The following is a 14,060-nucleotide window of genomic DNA, read 5'->3' as shown; positions in this document are numbered from 1 at the left end:
CATTTTTATTTTATCTAAAAGATGTTGTCGGAAAAGCCTTTTCCTGCTCGACAGCATTGTTAGCACGACGGTGCTCCTATTTTCTTGTGATGGGTTTTATGACGTGACGCTGATCCACGCCCAGTGTACATCGATTCAAAGACGAATGTAAAGCGTCAAGATAGTTATCGGTACAGCAGTGAGTGAGTTGTCTCGTGCATCGTCCTCGGAGCGAGGACTCTGCTGAAAGGAAGCATTTGACTTGAGTTTTCCGACACAGAATACCAAATTAAAACTTTAAACTCTACAAAATGATGTCGACATTATCGCATCCATTCCTCTGTATGTTAACGTTAGCTCACCGAATGTGGATTTGAAATTCCATAGTTATGCTTTTCTTGAGGCGTGTGAGTCCGCACAGGCCCGCATGATGTTTTCAGTTATTTAATATGACAGGTTTATATACTTTAAGATAAAATGCAGCGTGAAACTAATGTTAATTTAGCACACAAACCGAGCTGTCTCGGCATCGTTGCGTCGTCGCTGTGGTAACGAACGTTCTTATGGGTAAATACTCAACTGCGCTTGCGCAGTTGCATGAGAGGAAATCAAAGACAGGAGTATTTAAAAATATAAGATAGTGTCGTGCTATTTGGTAATAATTGTGTTAAAATGACACAATTCCATCCATTTGAGAGTCCCTGAAAAAACAAGCAGTCCTAAACCCCCTCCTCTGGGGTCTTTCTGGGTGACTTCACAAAGGGGAGTGGCTGCCTCTCTAAAAGACAGTGCTCTCTTTGAATCTGTTGCCGATTCCTTGATATTCACAAACCACCAGTGGCGCCCTTTCTCCGCAGGATCTCCGAAGTGTCTGCGGTCTGCCATTTACAAGTCAGGTGTGCGTAAACAGAGCACAGTAAGGGATTTACGCAACAAAACACGAAAGGAGAATAGCGCTTTCTACGTATTTTCCCGGAGAAACGTCCGAGGGGATGGGCCAGGTTCCCGGGAACCGCTACCTCTGTGTAGCTGCTATCCGTGCTGAGGTTCGGGAGTTGTCCGGCTGATGGCACACACAGGCTGCCGACTGCAACGTGTGAAAAGGAGGGCTCATCGAAGCAGAGGCGCTGCTGTCTTCTGTGGATAGAAATCATCATGTCGAGTTCCGACGGAGCTACATGAAAATGAGACACTCGCTGGACTGTCACAGCCGACGACGTGTTGCAAATAAACCAAGAGCCAAGTCGTCAGTCACCGGCGGCTTAAAAAACGACTGTGTAATTGATTACGCTGTTTGATGGCATGTATCGTGTTTGCCTGACACCCGGCAGATAACCGAGGAATCACCAGCTCTTTGATGTCTTCGCTTGCTCTACTCATCCTGCAGTTGTAATGACGTCTGTGGTGGGGTTATTATAAATCTGTAGGTGACACACTTGTGAATTCAACCCCCAAACCCTGAGCCGGTGCCGGGGAAAAGCGAGGCTGAGGCGCGGCGGGTCGACAGTCGGAGGGATATGGGAAAGCGAGCGGAACCGATGCAGTGGGTCTTGGCAAGGCATCGTCATAATTCAGGTGAGCCACGGTAACCGGACATGGAGACTGATTATCTGTTAATCTACCCGCCCTTTGCTGTATTCACATTCAGGACAGTTTGCACGCAGTGGTACGGACAGTGTGACCCGACTCTTTAGCTCACGTTTTAATGCTGCTTTGGGACGAATTTGTCTTAGGCCAAATCCACAATTGCTAGGCCCGCAGGATGCCACCTTAAGCAGCTGTCCTGATTAAATGAGATTACTCTGCCGCCGCTGCCGCTAATCGACTTGTTGGAATCACACATTGAGATGCTGTTGCACAAACAACCAGCTAGGACTGCAGCTAACGACAGTGTCAATGGTTGTTCCGTTATTTATGTCTATTATTTTACAGTTGATCATCTAAACAAAATGTCCAAAATGATTACACCGATCTAGCAAATAACAATAATCCAAATTTGATGTGACAGTTTGCACAAACAACCAGCTGTCAGCTATCTACAGGGTTAGCGGTAGTATTTGTCTGCATTTTACAGGTCATTCACCATACAAAATTTCAAGAAGATTACAGGCCGATCAAGTTAACGGTAAGAGTCCTAAAGTGATGTGACACATTCATAGTGTAGTGGAAACTGCTGGCTCCTCAAATGTTTAATACAGGTTTTGATTAGTTTCCTGCAGATGTGTTTGCCAAATTATAAGTCAGCTTGTCTATTTGTGACTGAATGACCTGAGAAACAGGACTCAGGTATGGTCATTATTTGGACTGTATGCTTTTGGTTGCCTATGAATGACAATCTTTCCTTTTCTATAAAGGGACCTTGCACAGCGACAGTAAGGGGAATGTCACACTTGTTTATCATCACCCTGAGAATATTCCACCGATAATTTGGGCCCTCCTTTCTCACGACTTCCACTTAATGTTTTTCATATTGCCATAGGACTCTTGCCAGCCCCATGGCAAATGCTTTCAGGCAATTTTTATCAAACAGCTGAAGATATTTCTATGTAAACACAGCAGATAGGAAACTGTCTCTAATGACGGGACCAGAGGTGTCAGCAGGAGAACGCTGAGCTGTCCAGAACACCCTTAAGGGCTCTGAAAATGTGTCTCCCCTGTTTTTTTTTATTGAGCAAAACCAGAGATGATTCAGGGAAGAAGGATGAGGGGAACAAGGGAAATCTTAGTCATTACACAAACTGTTACATACTGTAGTGTAGACTCATTTCAGTCTAATGCATTATGCTAAAGGCCTCATAGGTTTGTTGTTGACAGAGGTGTTGAGGGTTCATGACACATTCATCTTATTTACTAGTATGGAGGAGTATTGAAATTCAGTACCAATATGGTACTGGATTTCAATGCATCTAATACCTGCCCTACTGAATTACATCATAGATTTCCGTGCTTCATTTCAGCATCCAGCACTTGTTTAATCTAAGCAGAGCGCTGACATCTTTAAATCATTTTGCTGTCCGGAGTAATGTCTGTGCTCTTCTTGCATGTTCCTACCAAGGACACAGTCCCACTGAGTGACACAGATACTTTATCGTCTCTGATGCAACTCCGGTATATGAATTTGGTTTGAGCCGCTTACTTAAAAGAGTTGCACCCATTTGCTTTACTTCTGTAATCTACTGGCATCTTTTAAAGATATTTTTCTGAATATATTACAATACTAATACGGCTTTTATTTAACTACATTATTTTTCTTTTAAAAGTTTCAATTCAGGCACTGTTAAAAAAAAGAGCATCGATTTAACACTCATCATAAAAAACCCAAACACTACCCAGCCCTATCTGTTATTACTTGTACCTTTCTTATGTTTACTGACTTCTGTATTGTGCACACATGCATGCATTATTATCATTTAAGCTATTATCCACATAAATCCTTGCCCAGTCATGTAATACTGCACCAAGCTCAGTGTTTTCTCTTGGTTTTCTGGTGTCCCTGTAGGCTTCAACCCTTGTGGAAACCAAGCACCTCCAGGGAGTCCTGGCAGCTCCACTGTGTTGTCTCTTTGTTTTCTTAAGCATTGTATTTATCCTCCTTCTGAGGCCCAAAATGAGCTTGGCTGCTTTACAGACTACTTAATTCAAATTATTTGATTTTAAAAGGGTGTCATAACGATGTTTGGATTTTAATTTTCAGGAACCACACTGTGTTAGGATGATGCTGCAGCTTTGTGTCTGCATTTGACAGTATTTGGTTATAAAGAGGCTGCAGGCAACTACTATCAACACATTTAGTCAATCATATTCCAATGTCACTGTTGTCAGATTTTAATAAATCACAGCATGTAGCCCACATTGGGGTCTTATGATAAAGATAACAGGACTTGACTTAATTTTTCACCTAGATAAAGGAATTAGATATTAGGTCAATTTTTAAGAGTAACGTTGGACACAAGTTTGGTAGCTGTCATATTTTGCCTGTATAGTCTCAATTAGAGTTGTTCTGATTCCAATACCAGTATCAGAAATACGTACCATACTGCTTAAAATGCAGGTATTGGTACTGGCAAGTACACCAGTTATGCAATACTGTTTTAACATTTAGCATGGCTAAATATTAACATTACAAACTGGAAATCAATTCTTCTTTGTTGCCGGAAAACACTGCATGCACGCGCTACTGTTTTCGGAGCAGCGTAGAAAAACCAAAGGAGCACTGCAGCGGCAAAGTGACATTTGTTCTCTGTATGTGTGTGTTTTTTTTTTTAAACTGTCAGAACAGGTTTGTCGTACACAACACTTACTTGTTTTTCCCTTTTAAAGCTAGCCGTTGTGCCATCCTATTGGCGCTATCCATGCCTTTGAATCCCTTACAGCAGCATGTCTAGGCTGACTTTTCGGAGCTTTAAAGATTAAGTTAAATCTACACCAGTGAACCTGACATTGAACTTTTAAAATCCAATTTGTATTCAGTTTTCAGACATTTATTACTCCTAGCTTGAATGCTAACCATCATATTGTTTTGTCTTTGTGAGGGCCCGTAAACCAGTGGCAGGCTGTTCTGCCATCACGTCATGCTCTGAATAGACAGATGGAGAGCGCCTGTGATTGGCCCCATTTGTTATTTTAATATTTAGTAGTAAAACTCCCAATAATTAGCAAGACAACAACTTTAAGTATCATACAGAGGCTGTACATTATGATTCTCTTTGTGAAGTTTCTGAGTTCAGTGTAGGACAGAGTACAGTTGGTCCTGACTGTAAACACAGGTATCAGATTGGTACTCTGTATTGGCCGATACTGAATGCTCTGGTATTGGAATCAGTATCGAGACGGAAAACATGGTATTGGAAAAAGTAAGTAAAAAAAAAATGAATAAATTGTGTGCTCCAGCATAAATGACAACCTGCCACTGACCTTTTTATTAAACTCAGTAAAGCACTTTGAATTGCTTTTTTTATGAATGATGCATGAAAAATAAAATTGCCTTGTCTTTTTTTGGCTTTAAAATGTTATTAGAAAGTAGTATTTTAATTAGAACTAAAAAGTATCATGTAGAGGATGGTTTATATTTACCCTCAGAATTTCTGGAAAAATTATGAAGCAGGAAGTCTAGTAACCACTGTGAACCTTGTTCTCAGGAAGAAATTAAAAATACAGGCATTAATGAGGCCATTAGAATGTTTAAGACCAGTAGTTCTTAACTGGTCAGGCCCCAGGACCCACCTCTGCCCCCTTTTGAGAAACTGGGACCTACATTTTGGCTGACCGCCGAGGTCAGGCCTACATGTGGGTCTGTATGTGACTGCCCGATTGACTGAGTGAGTAATGATACTTTCAGAGCTGTACAGAGTTGCGCTATGGGTGGGGTTAAGTTGTACTCTAAGCTGTTTATAATGGCTGCCTCAACTACAGTGATTACCGGCGGTGATGTAGCTTTAGCATAGTGCCAGTTTTTTTAGAGCTGGACCATGTTTCTGTATGAAATAAAGAATGAAAACAACACTAAAAGCTTTTCACGATGTGAAAGATGTTTTTGCTCTTCTGTCAACCTGATTCAGCATGAGTATGTGATAGTTACGGGGGGATGGGTTTGTTATTGTGTGAGTGGTTTCATACAATGGCTGCTAGTGGAGGGATTAGCTTGGACTTAGCCACAGCGGCAGTTTTGTCAGAACTGGACAACATTTCTTTATCAAAACAAGGGCAGAGAGCAACTCTGAAAGCTTTTAGTGATGGTAAATATTTTTGCTCTTTTCCCAATCTGCTTCGGCATAGGTTTGCAGTCGTTACGGTTGTGGTTTGCCAGTGTATCCTATGGCTGCTGCTGCAGTAGCTGTTAGCTCTGATGTAGCTGTAGGAAAGCAGCAGTTTACTGGAACAGAACCTCATTTGTTTTTAAAACAGTAGCAAAGAGCTGAACCAAAAGCTTTTCTTGACAGAGAAGATTTTTTTGCGCATCCCCGGCCAGCCTTGGCATCGATTTTATTCATAGAGAAGCTCTGCCGTTAGCAGTCTAAAGCAGTGGTAGCCTGTCAGCTCAAGAGTAGCACATGCACACAACGTCATCTTGTCTTGTCGCTCTGATTGGCCTGTCATGAATGTGACAGACAGAACATTCCTCCAGTCACCTTTTGACAATTTTTTGAAAAGTCCTGCCCTTCCTAAATGCATTTTATGAGGGCTTTGCCAGATGAATCTGAAATATTTTCATGCAACTGATATATGAAACAGTTTATCTGGAATGTCAGGTTAGCTGTTTAATGCTGACAGGGCTTTATGTTTTAAACTTTTGCCACCCTTCAATTATCAACCCACAGACATAAGGGACAGCACTATTGCACACCCCAAAAACCAATCACTGTACCAAAACACACAATTCACTCTGGCATTTCAACAGGCATCCCAGATAGTTGCAGTCAACGATATGCTAGGTTTTAACTAGGGATACGCACGGTTAATCGGTAAAACTGTTAAATTCGTTTATCAAATAAATTTGCATGGGATTTACAAGTTGGTTTTAAACTAATTAACTATAATTTTTTTTAAAACACAGGCTTTAAATCCTGGTCCATAATGCTCTTTTAAACTGTAATGAACCTCCTGCCACTAGAGGCCGCTGTAGCTGTAGTTAATGGCCACTCCCTTCCTGTCTGGCACTTCACTGATGTAAATATGAGAGCTCAGCAGTGGATTAGCATTTAGCGTGTAGCAGGAACAGTTTGGTATGACAGTTTTTTAAACTAGTAAATGGAAATAAAGTGGTACGTAGGCTGCCGAGGGTTTAACTCACTTATAACTACGCATCTGAAGTAAAAAGAGGCAACACATCAAAGCACGATATTTATCTGCAAAGACAAAGAAAGCTTGTGGCGCTACCTTCTAATTTTAGCCACACTGTAGATTAGCTCAAGGACAGTGCGTAGAGAGCTGCATCCAAGCCATACATCACCAAGTGCAATGCAAAGCGTCGGATGCAGTGGTGTAAAGCACGCAGCCACTGTACTCTAGAGCAGTGGAGATGCGTTCTCTGGAGTGATGAATCGCGCTTCTTCATCTGGCAATCTGATGGGCGAGTCTGGGTTTGGCAGTTGCCAGGAGAACAGTACTTGTTTGACTGCATTGTGCTAAGTGTAAAGTTTGGTGGAGGGGGGATTATGTTGTGGGGTTGTTTTTCAGGAGCTGGGCTTGGCCCCTTAGTTCCAGTGAAAGGAATTCTGAATGCTTCAGCATGTCAAAAGATTTTGGACAATTCCATGCTCCCAATTTTGCGGGAACAGTTTGGGGATGGCCCCTTCCTGTTCCAACATGGGTGTACACCAGGGCAAAAAGAAAGGTCCATAAAGACATGGATGAGAGAGTCTGGTGTGGATGAACTTGACTGGCCTGCACAGAGTCCTGACCTCAACCTGACAGAACACCTTTGGGATGAATTAGAGTGGAGACTGAGAGCCAGGCATTCTCCTCCAACATCAGTGTGTGACCTCACAAATGCGCTTCTGGAAGAATGGTAAAAAATCCACATGAACACCCTCCTAAACCTTGTGGAAAGCCTTCCCAGCACAGTTGAAGCTTTTATAGCTGCAAAGGGTGAACTGACGTCATATTTAACCCTATGGATTAAGAATGGGATGTCACTTAAGTTCATATGAGAGTCAAGGCAGGTGAGCGAATATTTTTGGCAATATAGTCAATAGCAGGCTAACATCACACCTGCTGACACAATGACTCTGTGATGAATTTGACTGTTTTCTAGGGATTTTCTCTTCTTTAGATTGGTCGGTTAAACAAAATTTAAATGAGTGTTTAGTCAAATAGGGAAATCGATGCTTAGGAACATCCTTAGTTTTAACCTAGTCTTGTTAAAAATGTTCAACCCCCCTTGAAGACAAAATATTGCAGTTTGGACTTTAAATGGAAAAAAATACATTATGGCACACAGACAGGATAAAACAAACATGTTTATAAAGCACATAATTACAGACAGAAATGCTTGCGTACATATATATTTACTCTGTCTTCCAAAATACCACAAAAACTTCTTTAGGACACCCCTTATTTCTTGACAAAGCCAGCAATGTTCTGTTGGTGACAGGAGATAAATAAGTTGTAATCGTGAAAAAAAGAAAGAAATTGACTCGTTGTAAGAGAAAATATTTTTTAAAAATGCATGAATGTACTGTATGTTCTCTGAGGGTTTCCATACATCATGAACTTTTGCCACATTTGTTTTCGTGTCACACATCACCGACCCACTGGAAACAACTTTCAAAACCCACCGTTTGCTCCCAAGCCACCAATTGAGAATCCCTGTTTTAGACTTCACTTGCTAAACAAACATCCTTGGTTAGGGCCGTAGCTTAATGAATGCATTTTTATCAGGGATGTTGAACAAAATATATTCATCTATTCAAGTTGTTTTTTTCGTTTTATGTTTATACTTTGATAAGCTTAGATTTAGGGATGCGTAGATGCATCAGTTTAACTTTATATCAACCAGTAACCTTAAAGCAGATTCAGAAGGGATTTAATGTTTACCACAAGATGCGACCCTTTTGGTCAACTTGTGATCTGTTTTAGTCGTCAAAAATGAAAAGAAATGTTGGCGTTGTGGGAGTGTTGCACCAAAAGAGGTCATGAAAAAAGCATCAGTATTGGCTTTAGTTTATTTGAACATTTATAAAAGCACAGTCAGACAGAGAAAAGTGAAGAAAAGTAAATCACATGTGCAGATGAGGTAGAGCCCACTTTAGGCTTATCTCAAAACCTCACCCAATGAGCTCAACATGATTTTTTATAGTCATTGCATCTCTAATTTATATCACTGCTTCATCATTTTTGTTGACGTGTATCACGGGACAGGTGGTCAGAATCAACTGTGAGTGAAGAGTAAACTGTGTTTTATGTAACATGAAGGAAACAGTATTGATGGTTTGGTAGGTGCTTTGCAGGAGGATGTGAGTGTGCATGTGTGTGGTTCCCCTCCTGGACAGACTTGCATGTGTTGCAAAATCTATTTGCTGCTGATCTTAAATCATGTGACTCTACAGCGAAGCATCTCATAGACAGCTGCTCGATACAAGTGTGAGAAAAATTCCGATTTAAAGGGCTACAATACATCCAGTACGCTGCTGAAAACCTATAGCTGCCTGCAGCAGTGAGCAGCACCGACAAAACCGATGCAGATCTTTCACCAGAATCAAGTCGAACACATCCATACGTGGTTTGTGGCAACGAGCCATAGTCAGGTTGGCAGAGCACATATGCTACCACCCTAATACACATGAAAAACATTCATGTATACACAAACATGCATGCAGTCTTCAGTGCACATACTATCACATCAAGTGAAAAAGAGAAAATGGAGTGGGAAGAGGTGAAAGGGATTGAGTGGGTGGCAGTGGGAGAAAAAGATGGAGAAAGAGGCAGAGGGAGAGTAGGAGTGAGTGGCACATGGCTTTCAGTCTAAAAAAAGATGAGCAACACGAAACCAAAACCAGAATCTGGATTAGCTAGATAAGGAAGAGGAGGGGGGACAGGGGGAGACTGGAGGAGAAAAATTTAGGTTTCCTCTGCACTGAAAATGGTGCAGATGCACACGCTCGGTTTCATGCTCATAAATGTCCTCTAAAATATGAATACTGAATGAGTGTGTGGGTAGGAGGAGAAGAAGGAGAGAGCAGGAGGAAGACAGAAGATGAGGAAGGCAGAGTGGTGAGATGGAGATAGAGGGAGAAGGTGAGATTTGTTTAGGATGGACAGTAGAAGTGTGACAGAGTATGTAGAGAGGAGATCGTCAGAGACAGCAGGAGCAGAGCCAGGGATGTGACAAATGATCGGAGCAGAGTGTAACACTGACCCAGGCTGAAAAAGAGAGAGACTCGAACAGATGGATGGATGACAGAGAAGCGGAGAGATTTTGGGATTGTGCTGTGGTCGCGCTTCACTATTTTCTAAACACTTGGCTCATTACTATTGATTCTGACACAATAAAAAGCTACCTGCAGAAAAGCAACATTACTCTATACCAGCCTGTTTGTCACAGCTCACAAACTACTGGTGGAAAAGTGGAATATTTGCATGGTGTATATTTACTTTTCCAACCAAACCACAGTCTGTGTTGTCTTTGTCCTGACAAAGAAAAATGAACTCTGCTAGCTGTGATATAAAAAATGTATTCACAAAAATACAAAGAATTGGCCTCCCATGATCCAGCAGAGGACTTAAACACTTTGTGCTAGAATGAGTTGAGTGTCAGATGCAGAAGCTCAAGTGAAAGCTTGAGTGTGCTCACCTATAGGACACACCTTAGTTTACATGCAGTAGACATCACCTCCAGCACATCCTGAGTGAAAAGCTGCTGTTTATGCTGACATTTTGAGTCACAGTGGGTGAATAGTGGCTCATTAGAACCAGTGGAAAGCACAGAATGACAGTGATAATTACAGAACAATGCCCAGAATTTTTTTTTTTGTTTTGTTTTGTTTTTTTGGCTTAAGATGGGAACAATTTTTGTAATGAATACCTGTCACTTTTTTATGGTGGATTAACTCTGTAATCCAACAGGATAAAGATCAGGTGTGGTGGTTACTTGTCCACGTGATGAGCACACAGTAAGACATGCATGACTTGACAACAAGAAATATAGTCACCCTAAGAGCATGCTCAGTGCACCACAGCAGATATCCCATTTTTATGGAAGCAAGTACAGCTTCAGAACAGCACCCTAGAGTTTCAGCCACTACACAAAGTAAAAGGGGAACGATATTTCTCCTTTGTTTTGTCAAGCGCCGCTAAACACATTGCTTCACCAGAACAGCTTTCCTGTTTGAGACAAGTGGGCATCCTGTTTGCTTAGTGACAGACTACACCTGTGAGTTAGAGTTTGTATTAATCTGCCAAAAGTACCTGTTTGTTTTTGACTGGACCTTAATAAATCTGTCCAAACTAAGATTGTCACAAAACCAGATTTTTTTTAACTTAAATTATTCAAGTAACAATGGCTTTTTGATACTACTGCAATGCATAAGTCCAAAAGTACCAACGCCTTTAAACTGTCCAAATGTACAAAAAACACTGGCACTGTTTTGGTACTAAAACAATCTTTCTCTTCTTTGCTTGTCTTTTGTTTGCTGGCAGCACCTTTTTGGTTAGAAATATGACATGGTATGAAGATGTTTGGGCAATGATGACTAGCGCTTAGGATGGGCTTCTGCATGTCATTTCACTCTCTCTCTCCCCAGTTTCCTGCTCCATCCACTGTCCTGTCACAATAATGTTGCTAAAGGGCTGTACAATTTTGAAATATTTGTTTTTTTATGAGTATTGAATATTTTGTCAGTTTTGTACAAACACAAAGTTTTTCTTAAAGACTTTCACGTGAAAAGCTTATGTGAGCTTCAAGCAGTCTCCCCTCGTAAGCCTGAGGATTGCCTGTAGATAAACAGATTTTAGTGTTGACTCAATAGAACCTTCATAAGGCATCACACAGCATGAACCATTTATTTCTCTTTACAGAATTACAAACATCTAAATTTTTCCAGGACTGTAGGAAGACACAAAATTCTACTTTTAGGTTGGTTTTGGGAGAAAATTCTTAGATTCTGGATAAGGAAATTAGCTGTTTAATATTATTTATTTATATAAGTACTGAATGGACACTGATGAACTCTATTGTAACTTATCAAAAATAAATGATTCTTAGAAAACTACTGGTCCATCCATCCATTTTCTTCAGCCTATCCAGGGCTGGGTTGCGGTGGCAGCTGGCTAAGCAAGTCCACCCCAACATCTCTCCCCCAGCGACATTTTCCTGCTCTTCCTGGGGGATTCAGTGGTGTTCCCAGGCCAGATGAGATGTATAATCCCTCCAGCAAGTCCTCTGTCTTCCCCGGGGACTCCTTTCAGTTAGGCGCGCCCAGAAGACCTCCACATGAAGGCAACCAGGAGGCATCCTGATCACAAGCCCAAGCCACCTCAACTACGTCCTTTTGAGGCAAAGGGGAAGTGGCTCCACTTTAAGATCTCTCCAGATGTATGAACTCCTCAAGCCTATCTTTAAGCCTGAGCCCAGCCACCCTGAGGGATCTCGTTTTGACCAGTGGAACCCGCGGTCTCATTCTTTCGGTCATTACCCAGAGTTCATGACCATAGGTGAGGGTTGGAACGAAGATGGAGCAGTAAATTGAGAGTTTTGCCTTCCAGCTCAGCTCCCTCTTCACCACAATGGTACAATACAGCATCTCCAATACTGCCAATGTGGCACCAATCTGCCTGTAAATTTCGCAGTCCATTCTACCCTCAGTTGTGAACAAGACCCTGAGATACTTGAACTCCTTTACCTGGGCCAGAGATACCCTTCCCACCCAGAGGGAGCAATCCACCGTTATCTTGCAGAGGACCATGGCCTCGGTGCTGGCCCTCATTCCGGCCAGTTTGCACTCAGCCACAAACAGTCCCAGTGCCTGCTGGAGTTCCCTGGCTAAAGAAGCCAACAGAACCACATCATCTGCAAAAAACAGATGGAATTCTGAAGCTCCTCAGCAGATGGAAGCATGAAGTGCTCTAAAATCTCCAGGTAGATTGGTGACAGCGTTGACTCTGGACTCGATAAGGCATAGTGGGCCAACATCCACCAATGACATGGCACCCCAAACCATCACTGAAACTGAAGACACTGGACTTCAAGCACCATGGATTCTTTGCCTCCATGATCTTCCTCCAGACTCTAGGACCTTGATTTCCAAATGAAATGCTGAATTTACTTTTTTTGAATAAAGGACTTTGGACCACTGAACAATGGTCCAGTCCTGTTTTTTCCTTAGCCCAGATGAGAAGCTTATGATGTTGTCTGTAGTTCAGGAATGGCTCTACACAGTCAACTTTCCATGAATCTGCTTTGATACGGCCTCTGAGAACAAACTGCCCCATCAGCAGTGAGTTATGTGGCTTACCCTCCTTGTGGAGGCTGTCATTGATTATCTTCTGCACAAGAGTGAAGCCAGCAGTCTTCCCATGATTGTAGTTCTTTGTACTGAATCAGAATTAGAGAATGAAGCCTCAGGAAACCTTTACAAATCAGACTTTCCACAATATTCCAATATTTGAGCTGTAAACTGTAATCATCAAGATTAGAAACAAAAGCCTCAAAATGTTTCATTTTGTATGCAATGGATCTGTTATATATGGAAATGTTACTTTTTAAGTAAATCACGAGAAAAAAATAATTGTAAATATTTTATTTTTTTGATGCACCTGTATGACTGATATTCTGTATTGACTGTGAATATTGGCATAAACTTTCAGATCTGCTGATATACATATGCATTTTTTCAAGCTAATATCTGCCAATACCAACATCATGCTGATAATACCATGCTCTGGACTATGTGCCATTTTATTGGCAGATAGTAGATATTTATCTGAAAGCGGTGACTTGTTAACATGCTAACCGAAATGAAAATCAACCCATGACACAGATGGGATGTGGCCACCAGTTTGAAATGGCTGTAAGTTTTGAAATTGCAAGGGCTGTGAAACAATCAGAAAGTAAATTCTTATTTCTTTGATTCACTGCTTTGAATATAACTACCAGAGATTTTTTTAAACCAGTTTTTGGATCCTTTGTGTGTGTTTGTGTGAGTGTGTGTGTGGGGGGGTGTTGCTTAGCCAGTGTACATCATCTTATTGAGCTTGGTCACAGTGGTGAATGAGGTTTCTCAGGGTGATATTAACATAGAAAGTACAGTGGTTTTAATCAGCAGCTTGGCTGGATGTGACTGTTGCTGCAGTAGACTTCTTGAGTGAAATTGAAGAGTGGGACTCCACAACACCTGCTGCCAGTTGTACCACAGCAACCTGCTGTCTGCAAGACAGATGGGACTTTGGTTTGCTGTTTTTGCTGACTTTAGATTCAGTTCCAGTGTCTGCATCCTTCACAAGAAGTGATATATTCATATATCAACCAATTTCCGTGTAATTGTTTGAGCTGTGTGAAACGATGAGGCTTAACTTTAATCTCTTAGCAGGGCTTGAAATGAGTTTTTAAAGGATAACAGAAGTGCCAGTAGGATGACTGCGGATTT

The 14,060-nt window shown here is 41.5% G+C and overlaps 1 protein-coding gene across 3 annotated transcripts in view; it reads left to right on the top strand.

The window, feature by feature from the left end:
- The first annotated feature begins 813 nt into the window (after nt 1-813).
- Nucleotides 814-14,060, top strand: part of dagla (diacylglycerol lipase, alpha) — a 59,420-nt gene continuing 46,173 nt past the window's right edge. For 2 of the 3 annotated variants that reach the window (XM_041812397.1, XM_041812230.1), the window contains exon 1: nt 814-1,554. The gene's annotated coding sequence lies outside the window, so the exon portion shown is untranslated. Of the gene's footprint in view, nt 1,555-1,822; nt 2,105-14,060 lie in introns of those variants that run through there. The other variant, XM_041812308.1, reaches the window with a different exon arrangement.

The sequence above is a fragment of the Cheilinus undulatus genome, linkage group 1 (genome assembly GCF_018320785.1).
Source record: "Cheilinus undulatus linkage group 1, ASM1832078v1, whole genome shotgun sequence".
Taxonomy (NCBI): domain Eukaryota; kingdom Metazoa; phylum Chordata; class Actinopteri; order Labriformes; family Labridae; genus Cheilinus; species Cheilinus undulatus.
The sequence above is the reverse complement of the archived record's forward strand: the minus strand, read 5'-3'. Positions and strand labels throughout refer to the sequence as shown.